This window comes from Anabrus simplex, chromosome 12 (assembly GCF_040414725.1).
Source record: "Anabrus simplex isolate iqAnaSimp1 chromosome 12, ASM4041472v1, whole genome shotgun sequence".
Taxonomy (NCBI): domain Eukaryota; kingdom Metazoa; phylum Arthropoda; class Insecta; order Orthoptera; family Tettigoniidae; genus Anabrus; species Anabrus simplex.
In genome coordinates, this window is record NC_090276.1 from 49,933,989 (window position 1) to 49,947,500 (window position 13,512).

At 39.9% G+C, this 13,512-nt stretch overlaps 1 protein-coding gene across 1 annotated transcript in view; it reads left to right on the forward strand.

The window, feature by feature from the left end:
• Window positions 1-6,075, forward strand: part of LOC136884136 (POC1 centriolar protein homolog A) — a 120,448-nt gene extending 114,373 nt beyond the window's left edge. The window contains exon 8 of the mRNA XM_067156176.2: window positions 5,968-6,075. The gene's annotated coding sequence lies outside the window, so the exon portion shown is untranslated. The remainder of the gene's footprint in view (window positions 1-5,967) is intronic.
• Window positions 6,076-13,512: the final 7,437 nt, after the last annotated feature.

Consider the following 13,512-nt stretch of genomic DNA (forward strand, 5'->3'; position numbering starts at 1 on the left):
ACCCGTGCACAAGAAATACACAACTGCACAATAAATACACAAGTGAATGCAATCTGTAAACCTACCGTAACGTGTCCAGACCAATGGAGGTGTCACGCGGCATACTAGAGACCTAAGGGCCGCCTCACAGCTTCTAACACGGGGGCTTACCCTCCCAGACCCCCTTTGTTTGATCCAGACCAATGGCCTAACTAATCCAGACCAATGGCTTTGTCACTAACCTACCCTAACCAATTCAGACCAGTGGAGGTGTTATGCGGGATACTAGAGGCCTAGGGCCGCTTCGCGGCTTCTAACATGAGGGCACATGCCCCCAGAACCTCTTTGCTTGATCCAGACCAATGGCTTCATCACTAACCTACCCTAACGTATCCAGTTCAATGGCTTTGTCACCATACGAGATTCATAAATTCAAAAGTAGCGCCGCTGCACTAGGACTAGTTCTTTATATGAACAGTTGGCAGCTCTGTCCACAATCACACCCATCGCGCGATGCGAGCGAGAGAGAGAGAAAGAAATGACAGTGCAATCGTGCCTAGATGCGTGGCACTCAAAAATGGTAAGTCTTACTGAACTTTTGCCGGTCATTCTAGCTATATACTGTTCTTTAATTTGTATTTTTAACATCTACGTAACAATTGTCGTGAAAATTGTAATTGGGATTCATGACCTGTTATGCACACAATAAATAAATAAATTAATTAATTAATTAATTTCCATGTTAGAACTCATTTTCTACAACTCTACATAGTACATTAAAACCGGGAAACACACAGGAACAGAACATGCCAGCATACCATATGAAATGTTCAAAATAGCCTCCATTAGCACTGATACATGCACAAACCTGTCACACTGAATCCTGGATTCGGGATAACATGAAAGGAAAGCTTTACCAGACCCATGTCCATATAAAATATTTCCTTCTTCTACATGTGAGGAACGTGTTCTGAAAGTTTGGGCTACCTTATTGTAGCTCGATCCGAGTATATGTAACTCCTCCTTGCATAAAGTGAGCAGTTCAACTCAGTTTATAGATGTGTTTGCGATGACTAAACAGACCAACCGTGGAATAAAACATACGCCCACACAAATCACACTGAATGAATGGAGGAGGGCGGGGTTGTAATTGACAGAGTTTTCTTGCTTGTCCCTTGGCCTCTTGATGTCTGCGGTGTTCTCTTTCAAACAAGTTGACAGCAGTGGATGTAGTGTTCCGCCACAGTGAACGGTCCACAGCACATTCTTCCCATGTCTGTATATTTATACCAGTTGTCTTCATGATGTGTTTCAGCCTGTCCTTAAAACACTTAAAAGAGGGGCTCCATGAGGTCTACTGCCGGAGCAAAGTTCACCATAAAGAATTTGGCAGGGAAGTCTGGTATAACCGTCTCAGTTGATGAGCCTCAATGCTATTTAACTGCACTTTGTCAAGAACTGCAGTGTTGATATTCAAGATGTATCTTTTCTTTTTTTTTTTTTTGTGGAAGCAAGTTTTTTGATATTACAGTGACAGAGTGTCCAAGTTTCACAGCCATACAGTAGTGTGGAAATGACAACAGCATTGTACGAGTTTAATATGCAGTTTTAGGTCGTTATTCATGAAGACTGTGTGCATTAACCATCTGAATGCTGCATGAGCAGCCCCAATTCTTTTATCAACATCTTGTTTGCAGGTACACCATTCAGACAAGATGCTTCCAAGATATGAAAAGTATTCAACCTGCTCCAGTGTTGTGTCTCAGATGGAGATACTGAACTCAGAGAGAGTTAATTCTGGGGCAGGTTGTACAAGTACCTTCTTTTCTGCAGGTGTTAGAGAAGGAGATGCGGTGTCATCAGCATACAGCAGTTCTGTCACCCACGTAACATAATCTCTTTGTGAGCGAAGTCTTGCCAGATTGAAAGGCCTCCATCAAAACAAAATTTAATCTCTATGCCTAAGTTGTTTGCAGATGATTCATGCAGCATGGTAGCCATGTACAGTGCAAAGAGTGTAGGAGCAAGCACACAGCTTTGTTTGAATCCATGAGTGATTAGGAATAAATCTGATACTGAGTTACCACGAAGAACCTGTCCAGACATGCCATCATGAAGAGCTTGAACCAATTCCACATAACATTCAGGACATCCAAAATGTCTCAATACTTTCCACATAGCAGATCTTGATACTGAATCAAAGGCTTTATCCAGATCATAGAAAACTCCTGTTGCTCTCTGCATTTTTCCTGGAACACCAAGGATAGAGAGATAGGAAAAAGAAAAGGAATAAATAATAAGATGGACATAATGAAAATATGAAATGGCATATGGCTTTTAGTGCCGGGATGTGTCCAAGGACTTTGGATCGCCAGGTGCGGGTCTTTCGATTTGCCTCCCGTAGGCGACCTGCGCGTTGTGATGAGGATGAAATTATGATGAAGACGAGACATACACCCAGCCCCCATGCCAGGGGAATTAACCGATTATGATTAAAATTCCCAGCCCTGCCAGGAATCGAACCTGGGACTCTTGTGACCAAAGGCCAGTACGCTAACCATTTAGCCATGAAGCCGGATGATGGACATAATGGGAGGTCAGTGTGGGAAGATGTACCAGCAACAGCAGAGAGAGGACACAAGGACAAACATTAAAACACAAAAGACAATGACAAACTCCACACCTTTATACACTGCCATCTTCAAATAGATGGGCTTTCTCTCCTCTGCTTATTATAACCATCATTCAAAAAAGAAAAAAAGAGGCAAAATAAGAAGAATGTGAGCTTAGAACCTTGCTAAAAAATAATACCTGCTAGGAGCGGACAGAGCTTCGGGAAGAGTGAGGCCGGAGACTGTCGAGCTAACTGTCCTAGAGCTACTTCCAGCAGCAGGAGTGGGGCTCCTAACAGCAGGTACAACACCACCACACTGACCAAGAATGCTGATCCTCCATGATAATGGCAGAGGACTGGGAAGATGCAGATGCTCGGTAGACCTATAGAAGAAACACAAATAACTCTTATTTATCTATTGTAACCTAATATTCTAAGAAATAATTAAACAAAACACAAAAAGTTTCAAAACACCAAGGATTACAGGGAAGCCCATGAAAATGAAAATCCACAGCCTATTTCCAGTCACTTGACCGGGTCAGCAACAGAATGAATGAAGCCCCCATCTAGCAGCGAGGATAGGAACTGTGCCAGCTGCCGAAGCCTGGCACACTCCTCTGGGGCAATGATTGACGACTGACAGATGAAATGTTGGAGAGGAGAGCGTGACTGGAATGAAAGATGACAGGGAAAACAGGAGTACCCGGAGAAAAACCTGTCCCGCTTCCACTTTGTCCAGCATAAATCTCAGATGGAGAGACTGGGATTTGAACCATGGAACCCAGTGGTGAGAGGTTGGTGTGCTGCCGCCTGAGCCATGGAGGCTCGGGTAAGGCCATGTGTTTTTACAATTTCCTTTATGTTGCTTCATCACAGATAGGTCTTATGGCAACAATGGGACAGAAAAGCGCTATTAGTGGGAAGGAATCGATCATGGCCTTAATTAAGGTGCCTGGTGTGAAAATGGGAAACCATGGAAAACCATCTTCAGCACTACCAACAGTGGGGTTTGAACCCACTATATCCTGAATGCAAGCTGACAGCTATGTGACTCAAATCATTCAAACCATGCAGTCACTCACTCGGTGACCCATTAAGTCAGCTGGTAAAATTGCAAATAGCACATTCATTGCAGAGGTGCAGCGAGGATACAAAGAACACATGACCTGCAAGAAATGTTCAAAGTGGCTTCCATCCTTTTCCATGCAAATTTGAAATGTTCAAAAAACGGAAGCACAAATTATGTCCAAAAAATTCAGCAACTTTAAATGGTCATATTCAGATTGAAAGCATTCCTTCAATTGTTCCACATACATCATGAATCTTACTAGAGTACACTGCATTTTTTAGTGTACCTCAGACTAAGAAGTCCATTGGATTAAGATCAGGAGAATGTAGAGGCCATTAAACACGACCTCATCTGCCAATCTGTTCATGGAACATTGTATTCCAAAAATATCCATTGTGAGGATATATGTTTTGCCATATAAACGTTTCTTAAATTGGCTGCTTCAGCATTCTCTGTATCATTAGAAAAGTAGGGTCCGATGATTCCATCAGCAAAAATTCCTACTCAAACACCTGGAGTGTTTAACTCTGTCTAATCACCATACCATTCAGCTTAAAAGTAGCTTTGTCACTCCAAGGAATTTTTTTTTTTTTTTTTTATTGTGAACAGCTTCTTGTTGTATTGCATACCATTTGCAGAATTCTGTATGCCTATCAGAATCACCTTAATTTAGGCCTTGGAGTAAAGTGGGCTTATATGGTCTAAAATTCATCATTTTCTGCATTCATTGCAGGCTTATTTGAGGTGTTCATTATTCACTGTACTGGTACTTTTTTCATGTTACTTTATTTGGTGGCTGCACGTTCAGATCTCTTATTCAGTTTACCATCTCTAGATGGAGGTACAATGTTTGGAAAATGCTCCACAAACAACTCAGTATCACTGTAATTATTGTCCTGTTTCTAATATATTTGCAGTACAAAAGCATGCTGCTCTGTAGATAATTTTCTGCTCATTGTCTCGCAAACAGCATGAAGACAAACAAGAACTTACAACTGCATGCACATCAACATCAACATCAACCTAACCTCAAATCTCAACTAAATTATGTGAAATACTGCTCTAGTCAAGTCAAGTAATGACTGTGCTAGTCAGTAGAGAATCAACATACTGCTAGTGCCACCATCATCATTATTGACCATCTCCAGTTGCCTGGGTGTGGTGTACAAGCCCCCTCCATCTTTGTCTGTTCATGAACCACTGTTCACTCATTATCTTCTCCCAATCTTGCCCTCTCTCCTCAACATCTTTCTTCACCAGATCTGTCCAATTCCTCTGGGTCTGCCCACTGGTCTTTTTCTTTTTACTTCTCTTTCATATTCTCTTCTTGCAGTCCTGCTTGCATTCTTCCTTCTTACATGGTCAAACCACTTCAGTCTTACTTTCTGAATCCTCTGTAGTAGGCAGTCTCCTATTCCCACCTCCTCTCGGACTTTTTAATTCCTGAACTTGTCCTTCCTGGTCTTCTGTATCATGGTGTGTAAGAACTTAATTTATGCAGCTTGGAGTTTTGAGTTGTCTTGTCTTGTTATCGTGGCAGTTTCCAAGCTATACGTGAGGATTGGTGTGTGTTTATATAATGTCCTCTTTACTTGTTTATCCAACAGCAGTTGTCTTACTAGCAAAAAAAAAAAAAAAAAAACCAATTGTCTTACTTGGTGGTAAAATTGAGTTGCCTTGCTAATTCGACTGTCCACCTCATACTTTGCAAGTTTGTCTTTTGATACTATACTACCCAAGCATTTAAACATTGGAACACTGTCCAGTTCAGTGTCATTTATTCAGATTTGTGGTTTGTTATCTCCCCTCTGTAACTTCACCACCACTGTCTTAGCCTTGTTGATATTAAAATCATACCTCTTAAACTCTTGACTCCATTTCTGCAGATTTTCCTCATCATCATTTTTGGTTTCACCCCAGATCACCACATCATCTGCAAAGATGAAAGCTTGCAAGTCCTGCTGCTCCTTTCTTTTTAGAGCCTTTATTATGGCATCCATCCCAGTGATAAATAAGTCGGGTGGCAAAGCACTGCCTTGCTGTACACCCCTCTTCGTTTCAAACCATTTGGACAGCTCGCAACCCACCTCTACACAACTTCTGGTTTTATCATACAGCATCTTCACGTTTGCAAGAAGACTGTGCCATCCCATATAATAACTTTATTGAAAAAATAATTCTGTGAAGGATATTTTGGTGTTAAGAGTTATTTCAGAATTTACAGGTATTATAGTGATTTAGTGTCAATTGTCTATTTTGTTCCTACAGCTTGTTGGTTAATTGCAACCAAAAATGTTGGTTACAGAACTACATTTTGTGATTTGCAACACAGAATCTCCTTTGGAGTTCAACATTAACAGACTTACCCGTAGTGTATCCTAGACTGGTCAAGAAGAACTGCCCTCTGTTGCTCCAAGTGGACCGGTAGCTGAACGATGGAGAAGCGCATGGATGTGAACAGTAATGACTTTCATCCTAAACATGGGCAATAACATTAATTAATTGTTCATCATATCAAATGCTGTATATCATTAATACTTTTATAAGAATACATTTAAAATATTGTGCATATGAAAACAGAAATGTTTGCCAGAAGACTGGGGAAAGGGAATAATAATACCGGTCTTTAAGAAGAGGGACAAAAAAAGTGTGTGATAACTAGAGCCCGGATTATATGTAATATAAAAATGTAAAATATGTAATAAATAAAAAGAAATGTAACTTAAAATCTAAGCTTTATTTAATGTATTATTGTACACAGAAAAGGAAACAAAACTAAAAAAAAAAAAAAAAGTTGAAAGTGCAGATGTTATTTAACCTCTAATTTTCATTTGGAGGCCCAATTAATAACTAAGTATTTTTCCAAATATTCTGCAGTCATCAAATGCCTTCTGTCTGTTAGGAAGTTCATATATATAGAAAAAGACCTTTCAACTTCATATGAAGTCACTGGCACATATTTCAAATTGTCCGACAAAGAAGTATTTGATTGTCCACTTGCTCGCCCAAGGAAGGTCCTTATTAAGAGAGAAGAAATTTGATCTCACGAAACACAGATATGCTTATTAGAAAAATGTTCTGAAGTCTTTTGTATGGAGTATAACCCTTTATGGAAGTGAATCATGTGGAATAACTGAAGATGAAAGAAAGAAAGAAAGAAAGAAAGAAAGAGAAAACGCGCTTTTAACATGAGACATTAAACCGAGGACTGACGAGGGATCACAAAAGAAGAGTCACTAAATCTGAGAGGAGAACAATGTGACAAAGTTTGTGCAAGGGAAATTGATAGACACAACTCGAGACACCCAAGACTTCTACCGTCAACATAGCTAAGGGATGTGATTCTTTGACAGAATACCTCACATTAAATTGTTAAATTATTTTTAGATATTAGAGACGTACAGGATTTTAAAACTATTTTTCAAGTGTTTAATTAAAAATCTTAAGTCGATGTAAAATTAGTGAAAAAAATAATTGTTTTCTTTCAAATGCGCTACATCCTTCAAAATATTTAAAATATGTAGTATTTATCAAAATATTTATTATGCATTGAAATATGTAAAAATATGTAACTTCAAATTCCTGGAATAATGGTCATTTTAGTGTGATTCGCCGACATTTTAACTTTTCTTGTAGTTATATATGTATATATGGGAACAGAATATGCAATTACATATAATCCAGGCTCTGGTGATAACTATACAGGAATCACATTCTTATTACAAGTGACAAAAATACTGGAAAAGACATTAGATAGGAGAATGAGAAGAAAGGCAGAAGGAGAGTTGCAAGAGGAACAGTACGGCTTTAGAAGTGGAAGATCTACGGTGGAGGCAATATTCAGCATGAGGCAATGAACGGAAAAAAATTGGGAATATGGAAAAGAGCTGGTCATGACAATCATAGATCTAACAAAGGTTAGAGAGAAGGTGTGGGAAACAATGGTCAAAAAAGAGCCTGGGTGCACAAACTGTAGAAATGGTGCAAGCAACGTACAACAACTGCGTCAGCAGTGTACAGACTCCAGTTGGAAAAGATAGAATGGTTTAGAAATTAAACAGGACTAAGACAGGGGAGTGTGCTGTCACCTCTTTTGTTTCTAATGCTTATGGACAAAATTGTAAAGGAGACAAAGAAAGCATAAGGGAATAGGGAGATGAAGTTATTAGAAAGAAGAATGAGAAGAAAGATTGAAGGAGAGTTACAAGAGGAACAATATGGCTTCAGGAGTAGAAGATCTACAGTGGACCTGATCTTTAACATGAGAGAGCTGGTGGCAAAGAACTGGGAATATGGAAAGGATTTGGTCATGACTTTCATAGACATAAAAACGCCATATGATGGTGTACCCTGAGAGAAGGTTTGGGAAAGCATGGTTAAAAAGAGACTCGGGAGAAAAGTGTTAGAAATGCTGCAAGCAATGTACAACAACTGTGTTAGCAGAGTACTGACCCCAGTTGGAAAGACAGAATGGTTTAGGAATAAGGCTGGACTAAGCCAGGGGAGTGTGCTGTCACCTCTCTCGTTTATTACAGTCATGGACAAAATTGTAAAGAAAACAAAGGAAGCCTATGGAGATGAAGATACTGCTATTTGCAGATGATATTGTGATCTGAGGAAAGAAGAGCAAAGAGTGCAACAACAACTAAATGTACTGAACGAAAAAATTGATAATTATGGCATGAAAATCAGTACCGAGAAAAGCAAGACTATGGTGATGCCGAAAGGGGAAAGGCAAGAAAAGGACACTGTGAAAATTGGAAGTCAGAGTCTGGAAATTGTGGACAGCTTTAACCTCTTAACATACCAATTATTTACAAAATTGTGATCTGTTTTTACCTAATTTTTTTATTGTTAAAATGGGCTATTTATTGAAAACTAATGACAGTGGGAACAATAAAAATACATTTTTCGAACTTAACAAAGAAATATAAGCCACCGAAAAGTTCCTGCTTTAAAATCCCGAGTATACTCGTGATATTTTTTACAGGTTCTAAAATAAATAACACAGCACTAAACAGATGGCAAGTAATACAACATGACACTCAATACTGTTCAAATGTTTGTGGCTGTGTGAAATGCCCTAAAACAAGGATCAACACACAATGCTACATCGCTGGAAAGCCACGAAAACGAACTGCCTGAGTCACCGACATCCACTACGGTTGATTCAGAGACATCTCTTGGCAAAAATAGGACCCTAAAGTAATAATTTCATAAACATCTGGCGGAAATATTGAGAAACAACAAGAAACGAGTATATTCGGGCTTTTAAATTAGGTACCGACCAATGAGCGACATTCCCGAGTATACTCTGGATTTTATTTTATATAAATATATAAAACCCCGAGTATACTCGGGCTTTCATGTTAAGAGGTTAAATACCTAGGAAGTGAATTAATGTGAAATGGTAGGGTGGAGATGGAGATTAGCAGGAGGGTAGAGCAGGGTAATGCATTCTACCAAAGTGTAAGAAAACTTGATTGGAGCAAAGAAGTACCAAGGAAAAGTAAAGAGTTAATGTACAAAAAGTACTGTCTACGTATACTGACTTATGCAGCGGAGACTTGGACTTTGACTAGCAGGCAAGAGAGAATTCAAGCCACTGAGATGAAATTCCTAAGAAGTATGATAGGAAAGACAAGGAAAGACAGAGTGAGAAATGAAGATGTCAGGAAGGAAGTTGGGATAGGAAAGCTAAATAAGGGAGTTGAAAAGAATCGACTAAGGTGGTTTTGACATGTAAAGAGGATGGAGGAGAACAGAATTCCAAGAGAGATGCTGGAGGCAAAGTGCAAGGGCATGATTTCAAGAGGAAGACCTAGAACAAGGTGGATTGAATCAGTGAAGAGCAGCATAAGAAGACGAAATTTAGACTGGGAAGAGATCATGGAAGAAGAATGGTGGAAGGAAGGAGCTTGATAAGGGAAAATGATGATGATGATTATGGTGTGGGGAATGAACAGCAAAGAAGTACAAGAAAGGGACCCTTACCAGGATTACTTGATTCAGGAAAAAAAAAAAGAAAAAGCAGCTCGATTTGTTCTGGGCGATTTCCGACAAAAGAGTAGCGTTACAAAAATGTTGCAAAGTTCGGGCTGGGAAGACTTGGGAGTAAGGAGACGAGCTGCTCGACTAAGTGGTATGTTGATATAGATGTTGATTCCCATAGGGAATCTGAAATATTTGTCCTGAATGAGCAAATTTATAATACCAATATAAATGGTCCATTATTGGACATTATAAATTTTCCAGCTAGCTCATTCTTGGTTGCCAGCGTTTCGCCCTCGTGTGCTAGGGTGGGCTCATCAGTTGGTACCTAGCACACCTACCAATACGCTGGCTAGTGCATACCGTGGAGGCCACTGCGTAGGCTAACTGGAGCCACCGGCAGTGCCAATGCACTAAGAGACTTTGTCTCATCACTAAAAATTGATGCCTGCTTGGCCATCAGATGATATAGATGTTGATTCCCATAGGGAATCTGAAATATTTGTCCTGAATGAGCAAATTTATAATACCAATATAAATGGTCCATTATTGGACATTATAAATTTTCCAGCTAGCTCATTCTTGGTTGCCAGTGTTTCGCCCTCGTGTGCTAGGGTGGGCTCATCAGCTGGTACCTAGCACACCTACCAATACGCTGGCTAGTGCATACCGTGGAGGTCACTGCGTAGGCTAACTGGAGCCACCGGCAGTGCCAATGCACTAAGAGACTTTGTCTCATCACTAAAAATTGATGCCTGCTTGGCCATCAGATGATATAGATGTTGATTCCCATAGGGAATCTGAAATATTTGTCCTGAATGAGCAAATTTATAATACCAATATAAATGGTCCATTATTGGACATTATAAATTTTCCAGCTAGCTCATTCTTGGTTGCCAGCGTTTCGCCCTCGTGTGCTAGGGTGGGCTCATCAGTTGGTACCTAGCACACCTACCAATACGCTGGCTAGTGCATACCGTGGAGGCCACTGCGTAGGCTAACTGGAGCCACCGGCAGTGCTAATGCACTAAGAGACTTTGTCTCATCACTAAAAATTGATGCCTGCTTGGCCATCAGATGATATAGATATTGGTATTATAAATTTGCTCATTCAGGACAAATATTTCAGATTCCCTATGGGAATCAACATCTATATCATCTGATGGCCAAGCAGGCATCAATTTTTAGTGATGAGACAAAGTCTCTTAGTGCATTGGCACTGCCGGTGGCTCCAGTTAGCCTACGCAGTGGCCTCCACGGTATGCACTAGCCAGCGTATTGGTAGGTGTGCTAGGTACCAACTGATGAGCCCACCCTAGCACACGAGGGCGAAACACTGGCAACCAAGAATGAGCTAGCTGGAAAATTTATAATGTCCAATAATGGACCATTTATATTGGTATTATAAATTTGCTCATTCAGGACAAATATTTCAGATTCCCTATGGGAATCAACATCTATATCATCTGATGGCCAAGCAGGCATCAATTTTTAGTGATGAGACAAAGTCTCTTAGTGCATTGGCACTGCCGGTGGCTCCAGTTAGCCTACGCAGTGGCCTCCACAGTATGCACTAGCCAGCGTATTGGTAGGTGTGCTAGGTACCAACTGATGAGCCCACCCTAGCACACGAGGGCGAAACGCTGGCAACCAAGAATGAGCTAGCTGGAAAATTTATAATGTCCAATAATGGACCATTTATATTGGTATTATAAATTTGCTCATTCAGGACAAATATTTCAGATTCCCTATGGGAATCAACATCTATATCATCTGATGGCCAAGCAGGCATCAATTTTTAGTGATGAGACAAAGTCTCTTAGTGCATTGGCACTGCCGGTGGCTCCAGTTAGCCTACGCAGTGGCCTCCACGGTATGCACTAGCCAGCGTATTGGTAGGTGTGCTAGGTACCAACTGATGAGCCCACCCTAGCACACGAGGGCGAAACGCTGGCAACCAAGAATGAGCTAGCTGGAAAATTTATAATGTCCAATAATCCACCATTTATATTGGTATTATTAAGTGGTATGTTCCGAGCTGTCAGTGGAAAGATGGCATGGGAGGACATCAGTAGACGAATAAATTTGGATGGTGTCTTTAAAAGTAGGAAAGGTCACATTATGAAGATAAAGTTGGAATTCAAGAGGAAAAATTGGGGCAAATATTCTTTTATCGGAAGGGGAGTTAGGGATTGGACTAACTTACCAAGGGAGATGTTCAATAAATTTCCAATTTCTCTGCAGTCATTTAAGAAAATGCTAGGAAAACAACAGTAAGAAATCTGCCACCTGGGCGACTGCCCTAAATGCAGATCAGTAGTGTTTGATTGAATGATTGAAGAACAACTTGATGCAATCAACGAGAAAATTGAAAAGTATGGTAGGAAAACCAGCACAGAGAAAAACAAGACCATGGTGAGATCCAGAGAAGAAAGACAGGAGAAAGGTATTGTAAAAATTGTTGGTCAAAGCATTGAAATTGTGGACACTTTCAAATACCTACAGAGTGAAATAATGCATAATACAAGGCTGAAGGAGTTTGGAATAATAATTAATAAAAAGAAAACTGTAGTCATGCACTGTGGAAAAGAGAAAAAGAGAAGCCAAGTGAACATACATGGAGTACGGTTAGAGAATGTAGAACAGTTTACATATCTGGGTAGCATTATTAATTGAAGTAATGAAATCAACCTTGAAATTTATAACAGACTAAGTAAAGGTACAACATTCTATCAGGTGGAGGAGCTTTTATGGGATGACAAAGTACCCAAGAGAATGAAATTAACATTATATAAACAGTATTCCATACCAATTGTAACATACGGACTGGAAATGCTGGTAACTAATAAGAGAGAAGATAGTAAGATCCAAGCAGTAGAAATGAAACTTTTAAGAACGTCGGTTAAAAAAACAAGAAGAGATATAATTCAAAATATTAAAATCAGAGAAGAGCTAAACATAGAACCGTTAGTAGAGAACATACAGAAAGCAAGACTGAGATGGTTTGGACGTGTAAAAAGAATGAGAAAGGAACGGGTAGCAAGAAGGGAATTGGAAAGAGAAGTTAAGGGAAAGACTAGTTGGAAGACCGAGAAGAAGATGGATGGATCAGATTTGGAAAGACATTAGAGAAGCTGGATTGGATGTGGCAGAAGTAATGGAGCAGGAAAAGTGGAAGGACAGAAAGGAATGGAGGAGGCTTGTTCAGCACACCCGGGTGACTGGAGTGCGACATTGATGATGATGATGATGATGATAATGATGATGTTGACGACAAGGCTAGACATGGAGACTAGCAAGAGGGTGCAACAGGGCAATGCATTGTACCAGAGTGTAAGAAACCTTGTCTGGAATAAGGAAGTACTAAGGAAGTGCGAAGAGATACTCTACAAACTGTATTATGCACCCATATTGACTTATGAAGCTAAGAACTGGACGATGACAAGTGGAGAGGAGAATAGAATTCAAGCCAGAAAAAGTATCTAAGAAGTATGATAGGAAAGACAAGGAAAGACGGAGTGAGAAACGAAGATGTTAGAAAGAAAGTTGGAATAGAAAAGCTAACTGATGGAATTTATAGGAATATACCAAGATGGTTTGGACATGTAAAGAGGAAGGACTAGAAAAGAATACCAGAACAGATGATGGAGATGAATTTTGACAGAAAGAGAGCGAGACCTAGAATAAGGTGGATTGATTCAATAAAGAAGAGTGCAAGAAGAATAAACCTGGACTGGGACAAAATGATGGAAGAGGAATAGTGGAAGGAGAGACTAAGGTGAAGAAGTGCCATCAATGTCCTGACCCAGCATTATGTACAGTATCTCCTTACACTTCCTTATCCCAGACAAGGTTTCTT